Genomic DNA, 22,279 nt, shown 5'->3' on the forward strand with positions numbered 1-22,279 from the left:
ATCACTAAAATTACAAGACAAGGCAAATAAATGGTTATTGTCACTGGTTTGGAATGTGTTTACGTAGTATAGTTCCTAAGTTTTCGCTAACGTTTTGGTTACACCTTGTATATTATTATTATCACTGCATATTACCTACTCGCACGGTAGAAAGCCAACTTACAACATTATTGGCCATCTTTGCAGAAGTTTCCCGGTTAGAATTATTTACTGCAAGCGCCAGACATATCGAATTAAGTTGAAATCTGTAGGTATAACGTACTTTGATTTGTGAACTCAATTTATTTTTGGTACTAAACAAGTAAGATACCTATTGTAATAAAACGAATCTAAACAATTGAACATAGAAATTACAGATCCAAAATGTCATCTAAACCTCCGCAACGAGACAGGGTGCCCAGAACGCTGGCAGCGCTACCTCGATGAATGGCCAGACTAATATATATGCTGACCGAGGTAGCTGCCAGCCACCAGCCCTCCGGTCCCCCGTGGATTCCGCGAGACGGGATGAAAGGTACTTAAAAAGGATCTAGCATCCTCGCCCCACGAATTTAGTTTTAGTTTGATTTTAGTTTTTTTCGTAAAGGAACATCCTGGCTGTTCAGCGCGGAAATGCAGTCACTGCTCTTGGCACCACTCTACGTATGCTTGATTTGCACATAAATTAGATGAGGCTAGACTTTGAATATAAGTATGTAGGTATAATATTTTCTACGTTTCATTAGATTTATTCAAAGTTTTCCCCCTATTTGTTTTTTACTTTTCCCCTCTATTCTCTCTTCCCCCAGTGGAGTTTTTTGTTTTTCTTATGTAAATTCTATCTTTGAAAACTTTTTATTAGCTTTTATTTTCTTCTATTCTTATCTATTTACCCTTTTCAATGAGGTGTAAGTTGTCCTTGCAAAATTAAATAAAAAAGTACCTACTAACCTAAGCAAGCATCCAGATAATATAACCAATGATGTTGTGTGTGTCTTAAATAACTGAATAAGAGCCTACTATAACTAGTACCAAAACTTAAAAAAAATGTTTTTCTGTCTATCTAGTGTTCGTTAGCTATGTGTTTGCGGATCGGTCATCGATTGAGTTGAAACTTAGTACGGTTGTTGTTGACATTTCTGTGACGGTTTCCGACATAGTGCCATCAACGTAGGTACAAAAGGTGACGAGCGAAATCGCATTGAAACGCATAGCTCATTAGACAGTACTGTACTTACTACTTACCTAATAATATAATAAATGCGTGTTTGGTGTAATGTGTATTTTTGTTGGTTTGTCCTTCAGTCACGCTGTAACTGAGTAACGGATGACGTGATTTTTTTACATGGATTTATGAAGTAATAGTTAAAGCCCTGAAGAGTGATAAAGCTACTTTTTATCTCAGTAAATAAAAGAGTTCCCACGATAATTTTTATAAACCTAAATCCATACGAACGAAGTCGCGAGCATCATCTAGTAGATACTTATTTAATACTAGCTTATGCTCGCGACTTCGTCCGCATGGAATTGAATTTTCAAAAATCCTTTCTTAGCGGATGCCTACGTAGCCCGATCCGTCCAGTAGTTTGAGCTGTGCGTTGATAGATCAGTCAGTCAGCCAGTCACTTTTTCTTTTATATATTTAGATTTTAGGAGATAAAATACCAAACTAACATATTTTAATAATTGCTGATTGTCCGATAGAGATAAAAACAACAACATAAGAACTGCTTTCTTTCCTGTATTTTATGGTACAAGTTTACACCTTCAACTAGACAGGTAGAATGGTTTCCACTCCATATTTAGCCAATACCTACAACGAGGTTTTTTAGGGTTCCGTACCTCAAAAGGAAAAACGGAACCCTTATAGGATTACTTTGTTGTCTGTCTGTCTGTCGGTCTGTCAAGAAATCTACTGGGTACTTCCCGTTGACGTAGAATCATGAAATTTGACAGGTAGGTAGGTCTTATACCAGACATTAGGGGAAAAATCTGAAAACCGTGAATTTGTGTTTTCTGTTCCGTGGTTACATCACACACAAAAAAAAAATTGTGGTAGTAAACTAAAAATTAGTGTTTTGAATTGTTGAAGTAAGATAACTATATCAAGTGGGGTATCATATGAAAGGTCTTCACCTGTGCATTCTAAAACAGATTTTTATTTGTTTTTATGCATCACAGTTTTGAATTATCGTGCAAAATGTCGAAATAATACGACTGTAGGACTCTCACTTGGCCGGTTTTCGTTTTTATGTAATCTTGAATCATGAGTCATGAAGTATTTACTAACATAAACCTAAATAGCTTAATCATTTACTAACTAGCTAAACGAGTTTTTTACTATTTTTATCCTATTCCGATATACAAAAAAAACATGTGTATAAGCTTTAAAATCTAATCATAAACTACTAGAATTGTCAGAAAAAACTTTTAATTGGAAAACCACAAAACTTTTTGCAAATTAAATTATTTTGAAAATTGACAGTAGGTAGATTTCTTTGAATTCTTAATTTTCAAGTAGGTAACCAATCAAAATCATTGTTTGTAAACCTACTTTGTCTAAAGATCTACCTCAGAAACGGCTTTGTATTTTATTAGTTGAATCAGCCCCGACTTCGTACGGAAGTCTACCTACCTATACCATATAGAAATACATAGGTACGAGTATATAAATGTGTTAATTAGACAGACAGACATTTTTTTTGGTTTAACATAATATTACTACATCCATATAATAAATAATGCTTCCACCATTAAAATTTTCAAAATTTAATTAATGAGGTACCTACAGAAGTTGCTCAGTTACAGTTTATTACAAGTAGGTATAGATTTCAAACATAGTACGCGGCCGAAAGTAATGTACATCGATCTTTAAAAGGAGATAGCAAATTTGTAGAGCATTGTCTCTGTCGTTGAGACCGACAAAACGTCATATATGTAGGTATGAGTGACAGAGACTACGCTCTACAAAGCCGAAATGTCATTCCGATGTAATGTAGATTACTTTCGGCCCCGTACTTTATTCTCTGACAGTACGAGATCTAAATTCGGGGTGAACCAGTAAATAATTAGTGTATGAATATCCTTCATGGTAAAAAAATAATTTTGCAATGTCATCATCGTATAATGAAGTTTTTATCGTCATTGTTTACCATTTTGTTATTTGATTAACGAATGAATTCGGTTTATCGCCGGATGGTACGACCACAATACTTAATATATCAAAGGCTTCAAGTCTTTTCAAGGCTGGGTATTGTTGAAATCGTGTAGAACCAACATTTCTTATTTTCTTGTGTTTACGTGAAAAGAAGCCCGCCTTAATTGATTTTTTTGTGTGTCTTCTATTAATTATCTCTAGTTTAGTTAATGGCCCATGGGTCTCCTTGTATTTTTTGCCACTACTACACACGCGTTAACGTCTAATGCCATTATTTTATCAGGTTAATCGTTATAAATAACATTAAGATCAACGCATACCTCTAGAGTGGAGTGGAGTCGAGTCTTTTTTCATACTAACTTAAACTAAACTTTATTTATTTGATGTACGGTTGAAATTGGTAAAATGAAAACATAATAGGAGATTTCATGATTCGCCGGTTTTGGACTAAGAGCCAGCGCGTGCCAGATCTTCGTTATTTTGTAAAAGCTGAAAGTTTATCTGCGTATTGTCCCCAACACAACGAGGAACGATTAGCGACTATGAAGTTTGGATTATGATGGCTTTTGGAGATAACAGGTAATCAAGGTGTAAAAAAATCTTAACTACGTTAAAAAAAAACAATCAAAACAAAGTCTATTTTTTATATTTTCTTCGGAATAGTACTTATTAGAAATCACGTCATGCATTGCCAGACCCTTAGTATCGTACCAACTCCCTGACAGACACCCTTAAAGTTTAGGTAAGGCGCCGTACGAGCGATTCTGGATGCAAGTTAAAATAATACCTATTCCAAATTAATCACGTACCTACCGAATATAAATGGATTGTCAGCTGGAAAGTTAACAACGGGAATTTCATTAGGTACATTCGTATACATTTGAAAAGTTTTTGTAATCCGGCATCCTCATTCCTCATTGCGGAGAGCAATGTATAGGTAGGTACTCGAAGTATGTTCAATTAGAATGTTTTGTTTTTGTAAGAGACATAATATTATAAAGAAAAATAATTCAATATTGTTGTAGGTATTTTCTATTTGTTTCTCTTTTCTACTCACACCTTAGAGATAAAATTTTACAATGAAATTGACTAAGACATAAATTGAATAATTATTTGGCGCTTAATATCGATGGTAGTATAATTTGAACATACATTTACTTTACAAATTTGTCAGTTTATTATACGAGTAATTGATATAGATTTTCATTGGTCGATAAATCGGTCCATAATATTATACTTATTATTAGATATGTCACTTCGCCGGTTACAAACAGCGCGAGCGGCGGCATTTTACAAACGCTCGTTAGGATGCAAAATACCGGAGCTGAATTGTCGATATGATTGTGACTCAATCTGTGATTTACCGGAGGCCATCTCTGGCAAGTTGTAGAATTAAATCTGGTCACCGTCCTTCGTGTCGCTAGGGATGTCGGCGGCTAGCTTGACTCGTTATCTCCTCTGCCTTGTAGGCTCACTTTATTTAGAACCTCCTACTCGGCTTCTGGTTTCAAGTTTTACAAAAACATAGAAGTAGGTAATAAAATAGACAAGACTATGTGTGGAGTGACCTAGCAATATCGACAATTTGCTTTCGGCATTTTACATTCTATCGAGCATTTGTACTTATTTGCAATCTACACACCGTAGGCAAAAATTTTATAACTTAACTGTAATAGTTTTTAGAATTTTTGTTCAGCATTGCCAATTGGATGACGTTTCGAATGACATTTGCTCGAGCACCTCCCATCTATCTTCAATACCTTAAGCCTGCCCTTCACCCGGCTCCGTAATCCTCAATGATCAGCTCTCTCCATATTTTTCTCTGAATAAATTTTTGTCTTCTGTATAAAACCATTAGTGAAAAAAAATTGTACAGGGGGAAATTTTGAGAATATCTCGGCCGCCATCTTGTTTTTCCAATTTTTTACACTTTTTTTGTTAATCAGTTAATTTATCTCCCGCAAATTGCTAATGAGGTGGCCGCCATTTTAGTAACGTCAGCACTAGACTGAAGTTTCGAGCTGATGGTACCTATATTTTTATTTCGGCTGACGTCAAAATGACGTCATTATGACGTCATTTCAATGTTAATGAGACATGGTTCCAGCGCAATAGCAATTTGCTCGACTTGAACATAAGATTTTTTCCCAAGATCAAAGCAACAATGATCTAGGATGGAACGCGCCTGTCTAGAAGATGTCTATTTACTCTTGCCACTAATCGAAATTGGAAATTAGTTTTCTTCCAAGGTGGCAGAAAGGTCTTCAAACCCCAAATAATACCAGCCGATCTCATTTTGTTTGACTAGTTTTTAGAGAATCGCGTGTAGAAAGTAGAAAATTGGATAATCTGGCGAGTGTCGGTATGTCTAAGTAATCGCGAGAATTATCTCGAGAAAATTTCGCGGCCAAAAGTCACTCTGGGCGTGGATGATACTAAAACTAGGGTTGCCACAACTCCTACATTTTTAAAATTCATTTTGCTATATTGATTTGAAAACAAATCTCTTTCAAAGCTCTTAAAAATCCTTTGTGATTCAACGATCATAAACTAATTTAAAATCATGTTTTTATTTCTGCCAATTTAGAGTAGATTTTGTATACCTATTATTAGCACTGTTGTCTAAGAAACTAGAGTTGCTTCTCTATCAGTCTGTGTCTATTTTCATCATGATTTCTGGAAGGGTTTGGTATATGGCGTCGCGTCGTTCCGGTAGTGCATATCAAATGGTTATGTTAACAACCATTACCCTCAATGGCTCAACGTTTAAGGAGCGGACTGAAATCTGAAAGGTCAGCGATTCAAATCCCACCCATTGCACTATTGTCATACACATTCCTAGCACAAGCTTTACGCTCAATTGGAGGGGAAATGCAAGTTGGTAACTGCATTGTGGGACTGACTTTAAGAATTATGCGTTAATAATAAACTAATAAATCCCCTTCAATAGAAAGGGGGTCACGACCTTCACCAATTAGGAATAAGACGCAGAGAGACAGAGAATTTTTTAACAGGTGACAACCCTACAAGTGACATGCAAGGATTTAGGAATTAGAAAAACCGCTACCGACGATCGTAAGAATTTCTGTTATGCGAAATCCTCAGTAACTACCAAGGACTTAGGTAAGGCTTAGAACTAATACCTACCTACTGATTCCTAGCTCTAAATATTAACTCTGATTTTACAAGATTTTTCGTTGATGTCAGATTTTATTGCGATATCAGAGCTGTTAACATGTTGAAGACGGATGATATTTTGGAAGAGGTGTGATGATTTAATGAACTAACTAGTCAATTCCTAAGCTCCTGATATTATGACCATCCATAGCCAGCCCGTGATAGTCTAGTGGTTAAGACATCCGCCTCCAATTCGGGAGGTCCGGGGTTCAATCCCGGGCACGCACCTGTAATTTTTCCGAATTATGTTCGTTTTGAGCAATTAAATATCACTTGCTTTAACGGTGAAGGAAAACATTGTGAGGAATCCTGCATGTCTGAGATTTTCCATTGTGTTCACAAAGGTGTGTGAAGTATGCCATTCTGCACTTGGCCAGCGTGGTGGATTATGGCCAAACCCTACTCATTCTGAGAGGAGACCCAAAAGTTATAGGTGCGTGCCCGGGATCGAACCCCCGACCTCCGATTAGAAGGCGGACGTCCTAACCACTAGGCTATCAAAGCTTGAATAATAATTATAAGAAGAAATTAATCTACCCCAACTGAAAATCAAACATGGTAACCCTAGCATCCGATTTTTATAATCGCATTGTGCCAGTGAGGCCGCCAATTCGTCCATTCCAACTGACGGTTTTAAATTGGCCAATGTTCAATTTCAGCGTATAATCTTCCTTAATTGACTGACACGGATCGAATTGTCGCAAAAACAAAACTGGATCGGGATTCTGGATAGCCGTTAATTTTGCGGGACACAAGCGGGACCGCTCCATGCTCTTTTCACTTGTCGACTGAGCTCAGCATCGAGCGCTCGCGTTCGCGCCAATTCTCGTCCCGCCAAAAGTTTGAAAAAAGAATACAGCGATCGAGAAAAGTTACGATGTTTTTCGGGAGTGATGTGACTTAACATTTAATAAAAAACTAGCTGTTTATAAACTTAAAAAAAAGTTTTGTTATTTTTATTTCGTGGTAGCATTGTTCCGAAAAGAGTTTTTACTATGTTATTTTTTTTAATTAAAAAGTGTACATATTCGCAGTGACAATGACTATTTGAGCTGATAAGTGGATTCTTGGCGGTCGCCGAATTTTCGAGTCAAGGAGAATAGATCGACTTGTAAGTAATTATCTGCATTTAATAGCAGTTAAGTGTCAACGCACATAGCAATTCACCTAATTATTTATGAATAATTTACGGCCTGAACTCCTTGGCGCAAATTGCTGGTGTGAATAATTTGTAGTTATCTATTTTACGCTTGCTATAAAGTAATTTGATAGTTTAACAATCAATGTAATAGCACATATTGAGTAGATAATGCTAGTAATTTCAAATGCAAATAGCTTTCAGCTATAACGTATTCATGAAATATTATTAACTAGGGACCCGCCCAGGCTTCGCATGGGTGCATTGTAGATACTACTAAGGTGGTGTCAGTGAGGAGTAATTCTTCCGACATTCTGTTCAAATATTTCAACAAATTAACACAAACTAATATTAAACTATACCTAAAAACCTTCCTCTTGAATCACTCTATCTAATGGTGAAAACCGCATTAAAATCCGTTGCAAAGTTTAAAAGAAATACGCGTTCATACATACAGACAGCGGGAAGCGACTTTATTTTATACTATGTAGAGAAGAAATTATTAATTATTTTTGTCTATCTGTTGACTTAATCGATCTTGAGCTGACTTTTAGGCTTTAGACATGCAAAAAGTGCTTAGACTGGTGAGTAAGTGTATAAATAAATGGGATACGATTGCGGTATACAAAAAATTATCCGCAATCCTTAGAGCTTCCGAGACGATCAAGCGGCTTGACGTCAAGCACGTAGATTTTTGCTTGAGCATTTTGACTGATTACAAAGTTTGCTTGATGCTTGAGTCAAGCATTTATATAGGTAGGTACGTGCAATGTGCATGACGCGTGATTGATATGATTTCATATTTTTGCTTGAAGCGACGTTCGGACAGTGTTCGAGATATGAGAAAAGTGCCGTTTGCTCACAGTTCAAGCCGCTTGACGGGCCCATCAAGCTGGCATCAAGCAGCTTGATCCAGCAAAAAAAATCTACGCGCTTGACCGTCGCGGAAGCTCTTTAATCAATTAATGTTAAAAAGAACGAAAGTTCGAACAAGATAGGCATTGGTTTTCGTAAAAAATATTATATTTTATTTCTCTAATCTAATGTACCTAGGTAGTTATACCTACGAGTACTTAAGACTACTGTCGCTATTTTCAAAGGCCTCTTTACTTTTAATTAACTCTACAGTTCTGTACAATTTTAATTGAGACGGCTTTTAACAATGGATAATAGGCCTTGATAATGACAGAGCTCTAAAAGGACTCAAACATTTAAAAAATAAATATTTGGTTATTAACCAACTTGTAAAAAATAAGTCTCTAACAGAATAAAGATTCCCAACAGAAACAGAAAAGAAGTTTGCAATTGGCGTTTTAGACACTGAGAAAAAAATCCGACCAAGTGCGAGTCAGGCTCGCGCAACGAGGGTTCCGTGCTACAGTCGTATTTTTCGACATTTTGCACGATAATTCAAAAAACATGATGCATAAAAATAAATAAAAATCTGTTTTAGAATGTACAGGCGAAGACCTTTCATATGATGCCCTACTAGATATAGTTGTCTTACTAAGAAAATTGAAAATAAGTAGGTACTATTATTAGTTCATGACCACAATTTTTTTTTGTGTGATGTAACCACAAATTCACGGTTTTCAAATTTTTCCCCAAATGTCAGCTATAAGACCTACCTACCTGCCAAATTTCATTAGGCAGGTAGGTAGGTCTTATTCATCAGGCTTAATAATAGGATCCCGTTGGCACCCTTTTCGTACGGAACCCTGAAAAGAGGAAAAAAGAAACCAAAATTATATTTTAGGTATGCAGATAAATACCTAACATTTTTATCGCATCCTGAAACCTGCGGATCATGTAGTACAGTCCAAAGACCAAAGATAATATTTTTATGAAGAATATTTTAATCGTGACTAATAGGTATTCCCCTTTCCCCTCCAACTGAGCGTAAAGTAGGTCATGGTTGTGCTTGGAGTAGGTACGACAACAAAATATAGGTACCTACGGTTAAGCCTATGGCCTATGACCATTCAGAGTTCAGCTCACCCTCTAACATTGAGGTATTAAGTTCTTTGGTAGGTACTGTAGGTATAGAACGCGACAGGTTGAGAAGGCAATCGGGGAGGGAACGCCCGCACACACGCATCGCACAGCCCCTGCGTTAACCCGGTGCGGGCGAGTACGGGTGACTTATCTTCTTCTTCTCTATAATATAAAAATGAATCACTAAATGTGTTGCTCATCGCAAATCTCGAGAACAGCTGAACCGATTTCGCTAATTCTTTTTTCATAATATTCCTTGAAGTACGGGGATGGTTCTTACGGAAAGAAGAAATTAAAAAAAATCCGACTGTTAGCCGATACGAAGTTCGCCGGGGCAGCTAGTTTATAATAATTATATGGTTTTCAATGAATCGTGGACAGTAAAGTGTTACCGCCTCTACGATAGTAATGTCACTATTCAGTAGGTACCTACCAATAAAAAAACTTGACCTTTTCAAAAAGAGCCCATAAATCTGACTTAAATGCGATGTTTTTGATTTATAAAGAGCAAGTAAACAACAAGAATGTGTAAGCTTTTTAGGGTACCATACCTCATAATGGTAAAAACGAAATCAATAAGATCATCTTTGCTGTCTGTCGTACGTAACAAGGCCTACCTACAAGTGTTAACCAATAATCTTTCAGTTTGGCACAAAAGTAGGCCTTGTGGCACAAATACTTAACCTAATATCCTATTCCTTATAATCTTAAAATATTATAGGATTTTTGTTGCTCCTTCACGATACAATGACTGAACTAATTTGGCTGAAATTTGGAATGGAGAAAGTTTATATATTCTGGCTTAATAGATATAAGATAGGCTACATGTTATTCCGGAAAAGAGTTCCTGCGGAATTAAAAAAACCGTTACCTCTTATAAAACGAAAAGCTGATTGACTGACTGACTGATCTATCAACGCAGAGCTCAAACTATCTGGCGGATTGGCCTGAAATTTGGCATGCAAATAGCTATTATGACATCCGCTAAGAAAGGATTTTTGAATATGCCACCCTTAAAGGGGTAAAAATAGCGGTTTGAAATTTCCACGCGGACGAAGTCGCGGGATTAAGTTAGTTCACACTATATGAAGTCGTGGACATCATCTAATAAAAGAAAAAAATCCGAAAAAATATTAATTTCAAATTCAGAGTTACATGCAATATAGGTAAGTACATATAAAACATATAATGGTACGGAACCTCACTGCGCAATTCCCATTTGCACTTGACCGTCTTGCCACTTTTGCACATTTCGTCATACAGTCGTATTTTAAATTGACAGCCAACGAGCTGGAATTCCAATAATTGAGAGACACATTGTTAAATATTGCATTTTTCGAACACTAAAAATAAATAAAAGCAATCTACATTATCTGAACAGTAAATATGTCCCGCTCAACTCTCAAGTGAAATAAACAAAGATGTACTCTTTTGATAACCAAATCCGACAACGATTCGTGACTCAATAAAATGGAGGTTTAATTAAATTCCACATTCGCACTTCGCTGAATCAAAAACCAAATCAGCAACAAGGACACGCGTAGTCCGTAACTAGCAACGACTAACTTTACACAATTAAAACTATCGAATCTCTACACATCTAAATATGACTGACTGACTGAGGCATATTATGACGTAGGCATCCGCTAAGAAAGGATTTTTGAAAATTCAACCCCTAAGGGGGTGAAATAGGGGTTTGAATTTTGTGTAGTCCACCCGGACGAAGTCGCGCGCATAAGCTAGTCTAATATTAAACAAAGTCGCTTCCCGCCGTCTGTCCCGCTTTAAACTACGCAACGGGTTTTAATGCGGTTTTCATCAAGGCATATCCCAGGAGAAGCAATTAATAATTAATTGCGTCTCATTCTCATACACATTCTGTGAAAATTTCTAAAATTAGAAATTTTCACAGAATGTGTATTTCTTTTGCCACTATAATAACTAATAGATACTAAAAATTACAAAATGGCCGCCATGAAAATGAAAAAAAATTAAAAAGTTTTATTTCTTGTACGATGGTCGGAACCCTTCGTGCGCGAGCCCGACTCGCACTTGACTGATTTTGTTTTACCTTTTGACCTCATTGAAAAATAATCTTCAACGATTTATCATTAAAGTCGTTTTATAACTGTTTATTATTAACAAGGATATGTACCTACTAGCAAGAAATAAAAAAAATCTGATGAAATACATTGCTCCTTTTTTTTATTAATTTTTAAAGTGGCAAACACCCCTTTACCTAGAAAAAATTAAAAAAACGAATAACTCGAAAACGATACACTTTTGCATAAGCACTCTAGTGGTCGTTTGATAGCTAATGTCCTGTACTATAACCCCTTAACGGGATCGTGTCCTATTTTCCTGTAACCCTGTATATGATTTTTAAAATATGTAGCTGGTTCCAACTTCGCGAACCTCCTTTCATGATACTAGGTCAACGGAAAGTACCCTAACGGTTTTCTTGACAGACACGACAGAGGGTCAGACAGACAACAAAGTAATCCTATAATTTTTCCATTTTGACGCACGGAACCCTATAAATAAACTATATACATCCACGCGAACTAAGTTGTAAGAAGAAGCTAGTACCTACTAATTTTTGATGTTGGAAGGCCAGGGTACCCCTGGGCTGTGCTACTAATTGGGTATTTTCCTACTTTTGAATTTGATAAATACTACTATAATAAACTTTACTATAAACTAGGATAAAAATAATGGCGCACGTACGCTGAAAAAAATATTAAAATCCAACAAAGATTTACAAAGTTACAGGCATTTTAATTTTGGAGTGGGACTGTCTTCTATCCCTTTCTCGCAAAACGTATGAAACCCCACGAAGCTACTATGGCATTAGTAATGTGTGACGTCAAAATGCTATATCGCTATCTCTGTCTAATCAGAAATATTTAAATGCTTATAACTTTTTTGTTATTTGATCGATTTAATTAGTTTTTTCCGTTTACGTCATTATTTTTATCCTAGTTTACAATAAATTAATAAAAAAATTAGAGTCAAATACCCAATTATGTGGACATCTGGACATCCATTATTTGAGGATGCCAACAGACAGTAAGTAGGTACGTAGTTTGTGTAAACAGGGTGGAAGTAGGTGTATAATTAAAGTGGGCTTCAATCGATGTTTAATTAACTACAGACTTCGGACTATCGGGTCTTTAATTAAACACAACTACACATAGACGCCCTAGTCCCTAATGTAATGTTCCTTAACTAAATACTTGACACAGCCGTGGTAGCTTAGTGGTAACGACGTTCGCCTCCTATTCGGGAGGTCGGGGGTTTGATCCCGGGCACTCACCTTGAAAATTGAAAATACTAATACTTTGTTCATGAACTCATTTTATTTGTTTTCTTGTGATGTAATTACAAATTCACGGGTTTACTTGTGCTATAAGACCTACCTACCTGCCAAATTTCATGTTTCTAGGTCAACGGGAAGTACCCTATAGGTTTCTTGACAGACATACAGACAACGAAGTTATCCTATAAGGGTTCCTATTTCCTTTTGAAGAACTGAACCCTTCATTCTTCACCTGCGCATTCTAAATAGATTTTTATTTATTTTTATACATCATAGTTTTTGAATTATCATGCAAAATTTCGAAAAAATACGACTGTAGTACGGAACCCTCGTTGCGCGATCCTGACTCGCACTAGGCCGGTTTTTAGTACAATCTTATATTTCTATACAAAATATGACCATACTGCCTATCCGCACTTGGCCAGCGTGGCCAAACCCTTCTCATTTTGAGAGGAGACCCCCGTTCAGTAGTGGGCCATGACGTTGATCATGATGATGATGATGATGATAACCGTATTTACCGATCACAAAACACGTAACTAGATGATGTTTTCATGGTGTTCTGGCCGTCTCAAATTAGGATCACATTGAGCATAATATCACAAGTTGTGCCTCCGAACTACCTTGATCACGGTGAAGAGGAGTGTGGATCAACCCTTAGTGGATATTTTGAATTAACACCACCTAACGTTTCGATCTAGTTTTTGTGTTTGTTTGCAATTATTCAGATTTTTAGTAACGAGTCGTAATTTTCGAGCGTTAGGTAAATTTTGCAAGCGCTGCACTAACGAAGGCTTGGCGGAAAACCATAGCGAAAAACTTAATGCATTTTAAGTAAATCACGGTAGAAAATTTTCAGTTTTCTTGCAGATATTATACTCGTACGTGTACTTAAAACAGCGGCAGTGCTAATACCACAATATAAGGAGAGATAAAGATACTCTGTGCTATTTGGGTATTTGACTCCAATTTTTTATTACTTTATTATAAACTAGGATAAAAATAATGACGTAAACTGAAAAAACTAATTAAATCGATAAAATAACAAAAAAGTTAAATATTTAAATATTTTTGATTAGACAGAGATAGCGATAGAGCATTTTGACGTCACACCTTACTAATGCCACAGTAGCTTCGTGCGGTTTCATACAAATTTTCGTTTTGCGAGAAAGGGATTGAAGACCCTCCCACTCTAAAATTCAAATGCCTGTAACTTTGAAAATCTTTGTTGGATTTTAATACGTCGTAGTCAGCGTACGTCATTATTTTTATCCTAGTTTATAATAAAGTATTTATCAAATTCAAAAGTTGGAAAATGCACAATTACTTTGGCGCACCCGGTATTAACTTTTCACGATCTTTACGTTGCTCTCAGATGTGATGATGTCAACTTTACGTTACAGTGCTTGCCTGAGTAGCAAGCAGTTCTTGAAAGTAGGTCTACCTATAGTACCTTGTATACCATAAGTTATAAGTGGTTAGATATTATTATAGGTTATCTCTATTTATTTATACTTTGTATATTAGATCGCAACGTAAAGTACAATTTTGGTCTCTGGAACGCTAAATAGCTAGGCGGCACGGCTTTGCTGGTATGGTGGTAACTAGCCACGGCCAAAGCCCACCAGACCAAACCAGAAATTTAGAAATTATGAAATTCCAAACCCCTGCCGGGAGTCGAACCCGGGACCTCCCACTAACAAGACCACAGCGCTTACCACTGTGCCAAGGAGGTCGACATATACAACAGAATTAGCACCATTCTTACGAAGTTACAGGAGAACGGGAATAATATGTGGTACTAATAAAATGAAATCATACATCAGCAGAACACTATAAATAGGGAACACTTAGTATACCTTATTTATTATTATCGTCGTTTTTCTGACCTTAATAAGAATGCGAGTGGTTGGCGTCGCCCTCCCTGCATTAACAGAAACGACACAAAACAAACCCATTGAACACAGAGTAGGGCTGCTATACTTTCTAGAGACTGCCGGGACACTATGGGAAATGTTTATCCATAATATCCATACTTCCATAATAATAGTGGGTAGTAAGTATAATACAAATGCGAAAGTGTATCTGTCTGTCTGCTTGCTTTCCACTACCCATCTGTTTAACCGATTTTGAAGAAGGTTCAAAGATAGCTTCTATCCCGGAGATGGACATATGCTACTTTTTATACCGGAAAATTAATAAGTGCCCACGGGATTCAAAAATCTAAATCTACGTGAGTGAGGTCGCGGATGTAATCTTCCGAATCGTCGCGTAGGTAGCTTGCATCTTCGAGACGGATAATAGGCTACTTTTTATCCCGACAATTCAGAGGTTCCGCGGAATTTTTAAAAACCTTGAATTCGTGGGCATCATCTCGTAGGTAAAATAAAACAAAATAATATACAGAAAATATACTATCAAAGCTCCGCGTGTCTTGTCTCGAAAACCTTCAATTATATTTCAGTGATATTTAATTCAGGAAAACAGTTATTACCATTCATGGATGCCCCCTTTCCGTTAATATTTAAAATGTTTTTTTCAATATTAGTCCACCCCGGAACTTTGCTTGTAGTTTTTCATTAAATAAATTGAATGATTTGAATTGAAACAATGCAATTGTGGGAAGTTACCCGTGCACCCACCGGCTCCTCCCTCCAGTGGGAGCAAGGGGAATTCATATTTACCCGTACACCCATTGCGTTAGGGTTGGAATTAAATTTAAAAATATCTTGATACATCGTTGCTCTCTGAGAGAGCAACCAGAGGATCAGCACGAAGTGATGTAATACGGTTCCGTGCTGATCTCGCAGAGGGGGAGGTCTTTTAGTCCGTGCGAGTCGGACACACCCTGTCGATAGACAGAAGTACGTTAGCGATTTTTGCTTTTGCATTTGCTTTAACGGTGAAGGAAAACATCGTGAGGAAACCTGCATGCCTGAGAGTTCTCCATAATGTTCTTAAAGGTGTGTGAAGTCTACTAATCCGCACATGGACAGCGTGATAGACTATGGCTAAAATCCTTCTTACTCTGAGAGGAGACCCGTGCTCTATAGTGAGCCGGCTATGGGTTGATCATGATGATGGTGATGATGAGGTCCGTACAAAAATTATAAAAATATAGTCTAGAACCCTATTTTGATAACGGCGACATGTTCCGATGTATCAGGATAAATAGCAACCCTAACATAAAGGAAAAAATCTATAATAATATCTCCTTTACGAACCATTGGTTGGGATAACGACATAACCTGAAACTTATTATTATCATTTATTAGTCACTTTCACAGCTTCCACTCGTTGCTTTGTCAACACATCAGTAAAACTTCGTAAAAAAAGTCCATTTTGGTCCATTTAGTGGCAGAAAACAAGTTTTACACATTATATTAGGTAAACTAGCTGATGCCCGCGACTTCGTACGCGTAGATTTAAATTTTCAAAAATCCCGTGGGAACTCTTTGATTTCCCGGGATAAAAAGTAGCCTATGTCACTCTCCAGGTCTTTAACTAGGTATACCCATACAAAAAACCACGTCGATCCGTTGCTCTCTTGCGACGTGATTGAAGGACAAACCAACAAACCAACAAACCAACAAACCAACAAACAAACACACTTTCACATTTATAATATGGGTACTGATAGGTACCTGTATGCATGTACTGAAACGCTAAATCACTCGACGGTGGAGCTTTGCCGGTAGGGTGTTAACTAGCCACATCCGAAGTCCTCAACCAGACCAGCATGCTGATTCGCTAACTCAGTATCTAACACTGAATGATGAATACCGAGCTCATTTTGACATTTGTTTTTAATCCATTGAAGGTTTTCTACAAAAAAATATTTTAATATCCCTCAATGAAGCAGCAATGTATAACCAACCAATGTTAAATGAGCTCGGTGGCTATCACTTAGAGCCCTTGCCCACGGCGACTTTTTGTAGCGATACAGTAGCGATGCTGTCGCGCGTCCGTATTGATACAGTCGCGAAGCGGTCGCTAGCTGTGTGCCCTCGCCCACGGTCTCAGATTCAGCCGCGATGCAAATGCGATACTGTCGCGCTTCTGTCTCGATGCAAACGAGAAAAATGTTGCACTGATGCTCGGTTTCATTTCTGCTATTCACGCGCTACCATCCCTCCGTTCTTCCCCCGATGTCGTCCGACAAAGTCGAGCGTTTGCAGCGATACAGTCGCGATGCAGTAGCGCGTTGCAAATGCGACTAACACGCGTTAGTAGTGATGCTGGCGTGCATTTAGTAAACGCGCGACAGCATCGCTACAAAAAGTCGCCGTGGGCGAGGGCTCTAAGTGTTAGAAACGTAGTTAGCGAATCACCCCGATTTTGAAATTAAATAAGTCCAGCGAGGCAATAGCAACTTCCGGGAAAATGCATTCAATCTAACTATCTTACATATTATTATGTTAGTTATGATAATAATTAGATTGGTTGCATTTTCCCGGTAGTTGCATTTGCCTCACTGGACTTCCCAAATAGACTCAGGCGAGAATTGAACAGAATCGCACTTACAAGACAGTAAGTAGCACACCACACTGCCCCCAGAGAGATCATCCAAAAGGGAAACGAAGGGATGATACAATTTTCCTCACTTACTTTGTTTCGGAACTAAATGTATTTTATCTGGATAAGTTGACTCTCCAACTGCTCTTCCGGTTTCGCTGCCTGGTGCTAAAGTCACGAATCTTGTCACGTCTAATCATTTAGCGAGAAAATCACGTGCCGGCGAAATGCTGCCGTCTTTTAAGTACAAAGTCCTTCTAAAGACTTGGTGAAATGCAACGCGTGACGGCAACGGCTCGAACGAAACATTTGAATGCCCTAGTATACGTTGCGTAGGTTTTGTTTGCGAATTGCGTCAAGATCCGTTGATGTTGCAAGCTGGCAATCACAGTTTAGCGTACATTTGGTAATTAAGGCGATTCATACTTTAAAACTTTTTGAATAAGGTTAGTTTTACAAAGCAATGAATGAAGAAACTTACGTACTTTACTTCTTTGTTCTGCTTTTAAATAAATAAACTCGGAGCGACCCTTTTTCTGACTCGGAGCGATTTTGTTCTTTTCAGAAAGACGGCATACTTTCAGTTCAGTTGAGTGTGACGTTGTGTCGTCCTGTCGATCCGTTTCGTGTCTGTCCAGATCTTTAACGCGGGTTCCGGACCCTTAACTGATGTAATGCAAATGCTAATTCAGAGAGTTACCAGAGTAAGACAATTATCCAAATGGAAATGTTCGGGGCAGATGCTGCGTCTCAATCATTCAAGTAACGGGGACTATCACAATTTGTTCCGTGGGGACAATGGCCATCTGTTAGACTACTTGTTACCTATTTACATAGTTTACATTTATTTATGCTATGTTGGGTATCACTCTCAGGGATAAAATCCGGAACGAGGAAATTCGCAGAAGAACAAAAGCGAACGACATAGCTCAAAGGATTAGCAAGCTGAAGTGGCAATGGGCAGGTCATGTCTGTCGCAAAACCGACGGCCGATGGGGCAGACGTGTTCTGGAGTGTAGACCGCGTACCGGTAAGCGCAGTGTGGGACGACCTCCAGCCCGCTGGACCGATGACCTGAAGAAGGTGGTGGGGAGCGGATGGATGAGAAAGGCGGAGGACCGTGTTTGGTGGCGCGCTCTTGGAAAGGCCTGTGTCCAGCAGTGGACGCAAACAGGCTGATGGATTGGATTGGATTGACATTTATTTACCTACTCATTTAATTTAAACTAGCGACCTGCCCCGGCTTCGCACGGGTGGCAATGTAGATACTTATGTAGTGTCACTTCCTTACTAATATTATAAATGCGACCACCGCCGCCTCCATCTCGTTTTGTTGCGCGTATTATTTGTTAATTTTCGATGGAAGCTTGATTTCTTCCGACATTTTGTCCAAATATCGTCATATTTCAACAAATTAACACAAACCAATATTAAATTATACCTATAAATCTTCCTCTTGAATCACTATCTATCTATTGGTGAAAACCGCATTAAAATCCGTTGCGTAGTTTAAAAGATCTACGCGTTCATACACACAGACAGAGGGTAGCGACTCTATTTTATAATATGTAGAGATAACTTTCTTTCCTTTCTTTTCTTCTTCTTCGTCGTAACACTCTTGGCAGAGCGTTCGTGGTCATCACGAAGCAACGTGTTTGAGGGCACATGTTATACGCCACAGGAGCATTCGGCATTTCTCCCTGCTGGCCGAAATTTTTACTTAGTTGGGTCTTATTTACTTATAGAGTGAACTTATTATACGCAAAAGGCTAAGTTTCTAAACCAAACATGCTCGAATATGTCAGACTTTATATATTTATTAGGTATTTAAATATATCTTCATATTATGTAATTATAGTCTCTAACAGCCGCACTCAGAGTCCCTAATCGTTACTTAAAGATGAAGTTAAAACGAGACAAATTTATGTGAGAGATATAGCTCTGTCTCGTTTTAAATAAACTTAAGTAACGATTAAGCGACTCGACGACGACGACGGCGACGAGTACGGATGTAAGTCTCTATTGAGTTATTTTCCCGCTAAACAAATAATATACCTACTCGCGACTAAGCTTTTAAAATCAGTCACGCACAAGAAGAACCCAACCTTGATTATTGAAAAACTCACAAACGGAATGTTTACGCAAAATTCTATCTGGTAAACTTTGATCTCAATAAATAACTCAACTGATTCAATTCCCTAAAAGTTACTGGGATTTATTCACAGTTGTACAAAGTAACAAATTAAAATCGGAAAATTTTGCTACCGAATGAACTTGATGCTATAAATAAAATATACGAATGCCTACTCGAAGTAGATTTTTTCTGGTAAGATTTCTTCTATCTAATATGTTTATAGATTTACCTAGATTTTCAGCTATCGAGATAATAAATTTATAGTACATGTTTTTCTTGATTTCTGATTTGCTCGACTCGTTTTTGTAGTTACCTATGTAGATACAATGAGATAAAATCCATAACTAAAACCCGACTAAAATCCTCTTAATAATCGCTGAAATATTCAATTGGCATCCCACTCAATACGATAGGAGACCAAACGGGCGGTTGTACTTTCTGTCAACTACCTACTTAGTTGCTGATAGATTGTTAAGTGAAAATAATTGAAGAAAATATTTTTTCACATTTATAATTGGCGCCATATTAAATTAAAAAAAAATTATAGCCAGTGTCACTTGGGATAATGTACGGATTAGAATGATAATACATCCAAATATGTTCAGGCATTTAGAAGTTATAGTGGAATAAAGAAACTTACATACATACTTACATACTCGTACATACAAGAACCCTGAAAACATTACGCACCATTTTTGGGCAGCCGTGTAATAAAACAGCTTAAATTAGAATCGCCTTTCATCTATCTATGTCTTTATTCGTTTCTTGAACTGAAGGTTTGTGAACTCTAGAGTTGTTTGCAAAGTTATTCGATTTGTCATGCAAATAAACAGTATTGTCCGGACCTTAACTAAGAGAGATTGAAATAATTTCAGAAGGCTTTAGGTTAATGGACTTTAAAATAAATATAAAATTAATCAGTTAAGAATATTGTACGTAGACTTAGAGCCAGTACAGACTGAGACAAACTCGAGCGAGCATGCAAGAATAGATATAGTCCGCGACAGGTCAAGATGGCAATCGGGGTATGAGGCGGGGGGACGCCCCGCACACCCGCACGTCACCCGCGCTCGACCGCACTGGGTTAACGCGGGAGCTATGTGGGTGTGTGTGGGGCGTTCTCTCCCCGATTGCGAGCTCGACCTGTCGCGTACTATATACCTGTACCCGTAGTATAAGATTTTACGTCTCACCAAACGTTGCTAGAATTCGAGAGTCGAAACACAATAACATCAAAGTAAAATGGACCTAAAGAGCCTTGAATTGAAGTCAAATATTCAATGCCACTGATTTTAATTTCGCAATGTTTCCGCTTGGAGCGCTGGCTGTAGAAGTGTAGACAAACTTGAGCTTTAAAACAAGGTAATTAAGATCCAGTTTACTGTAACGCGGAAGTATTTCGACTGTCGTTTGGTTTGGTTTGGTGAGACGTAAAATCTTATACTACGGGTACTTACTGCTAAGCTTCGACAAGAGTTTTTATTACTACGCGCTACGCTGACAAAATTTGCCCCCGGCTGCGTTTGTGTCTAATGCTGCACTCTTTCAAGACCGAACCATAAATATTATAGTCCTACGCTTTTGTTACTAGCCACTTCCCACCATCTTCACCACCGCGCGCCACCGTAAGGAATTTCACTCTCACCACCTGGGTGTCTGGTGCACTTCGACCGTCCGCTGCGCCAAATCCTTCTTTCCACGCACGTGCAAACTGTGGAACCAACTCCCATCGGCGGTGTTCCCACTAGATTATAACATGGGGTTATTCAAGGGGCGCGGACCAACTGAACAAACTCCTAAAAGGCCGGCAACGCATCGGGCGGCGGTTCCTCTGGTGCTGCAAATGTTCATGGGCGGCGGTAATCACTTAACATCAGGTGACCCGCATGCTCGTTTGCTCGCTATATCTATTAAAAAAAAAATCTTCCTAAAATATTCTGTCCAGCAGGCCGAAGACCCTACGTTGCGCTTGCCGATACGCAGTCTTCACTCTGAACAGTTGAACATGACTGTGTGCTCCGGCATATTTTTTTTCACGCAGCGGTTCTTCGACAGATATTATGCTCTAAGTATCTATATTCTATACCACTTCAACTTGCTCATCTTTTGGGCTAAGCAGGTATATTGGTAACGTTAAGCTTGTACGGATGCCTTTATTGAAGGTTTTGTCTCTCAAGATACACCCAACATAGCCATATTCATAGCGCACTGAGTGACTTGAAATTCTGAACGAGGACAGCTATGTCGATCTCCACGTTTTCGAAATTAGTTTTAAATGGAGTAAAAATATAATATTTAACAAAGGTAGTACTGAACAAAGTGTTGCAAAATGACCAATTTTATAATATCCTGAAATAGAATTTTATTCATCGTAAATTACTTTGTCTGGTACAGAATTTAATAACATTGTTCGTACCAGCACTTTGGCTTGAACTTTGTATATTTTCGCGTAAAAGATTTAAGGAAATCATTCTTGATAGCAAAATTGGTGCTGTCTTAAATTAACTGTTCTTCTTTGAGGGAGTCTTCGTTTATTATACAGTAATTTTGGGTAAGTTAATTTATTTACTTCTAAGAATTCTTCTGGGAATAGATGACGTTAGGCATTTACTAATTAATAATGACTGAAATAAAATATCTTTGGAGGTTCGGTATTAGAAAGTCATCATATTAGCCCAAGCAGGTTATTACAACAAAACCTATCAGTCAGTCAGTTTACGGTAAAGAGTCATGAGTTCTTAGACAGTTAATTAAATTGTGAGAGGCAGCGAAAATCCAACACCTATCAAATTAATTCTCGATTTGTCAGTTTAGTAGATTTGTATAGATGCTACCCCTAACCCCACCCAAATATCCAGTGATTTT

General features: G+C 37.9%; 1 protein-coding gene across 1 annotated transcript in view; it reads left to right on the forward strand.

The window, feature by feature from the left end:
• Nucleotides 1–7,089: 7,089 nt before the first annotated feature.
• LOC117982360 (cardioacceleratory peptide receptor-like) overlaps nucleotides 7,090–22,279 on the forward strand; it is a 113,858-nt gene continuing 98,668 nt past the window's right edge. Inside the window, exon 1 of the mRNA XM_034968714.2 lies at nucleotides 7,090–7,424. The gene's annotated coding sequence lies outside the window, so the exon portion shown is untranslated. The remainder of the gene's footprint in view (nucleotides 7,425–22,279) is intronic.

Source organism: Maniola hyperantus, chromosome 5, assembly GCF_902806685.2.
Source record: "Maniola hyperantus chromosome 5, iAphHyp1.2, whole genome shotgun sequence".
In the NCBI taxonomy this organism is placed as follows: Eukaryota; Metazoa; Arthropoda; class Insecta; order Lepidoptera; family Nymphalidae; genus Maniola; species Maniola hyperantus.